Raw genomic sequence first — 810 nt, 5'->3', positions numbered from 1 at the left:
TTTGATCATGAAAGGATGCTGGATATTATCAAAAGATTTTTATGCATGAATTGAGAGAATCATATGGTCTTTGTTTTATATTTTGTTTATGTGATTAATTATATTTATAGATTTAGGTATATCAAACCAGCCATAAGACTCGGGGATAAAACCCATTTGGTCATGGCGTATAATTTGTTTGATGTGTTGCTGGATTGTTTGCTAGGATCTTAATAAATATTTTTGCATCAGTGTTCATTAGAGATTTTGGTCTATAATTTCCATTTCCTGTTGTGTCTTTTCCTGATTTGGGGATAAAAGTGATGTTCGCTTCATAGAATGTGTTGAGAAGTATTCCTTCTTTTTCTATATTTTGGAAAAGGTTGAGTAATATAGGTAATATTTCCTCTTTAAAGGTTTGGTAGAATTCTAATGTGAAGCCATCTGGTCCAGGACTTTTCTTTTGGGGAGATTTTGTATAGTTGATGCTATTTCAGAACGTGATATAGGCTATTCAACATTTCCACTTCATTCTGGTTAACTCCAGGAAGATGGTGTGCTTCCAAGTATTAGTTTACTTTCTTCAGATTTTCATATTTCTGAGAATAGATTTTTTTGTAATATTTGTTAAGGATTTTTTTAATTTCTGAGGAGTCTGTTGTTATTGGTCTGTCATTTCTGATTGTTGAAATTAGGGATTTCACTCTTTTATTTCTGGTTAGGTTAGCCAAAGGTTTATATATTTTATTCACCTTTTCAGAAAACCAACTTTTTATTTTATTGATCTGTTGTATAATCCTTTTGTTTTCAATTTCATTTAATTCTGCTCTA

Source organism: Otolemur garnettii, unplaced genomic scaffold (assembly GCF_000181295.1).
Source record: "Otolemur garnettii isolate 467f Iridium unplaced genomic scaffold, OtoGar3 scaffold00224, whole genome shotgun sequence".
NCBI classification, from domain to species: domain Eukaryota; kingdom Metazoa; phylum Chordata; class Mammalia; order Primates; family Galagidae; genus Otolemur; species Otolemur garnettii.
This window is presented reverse-complemented; position numbering follows the sequence as displayed.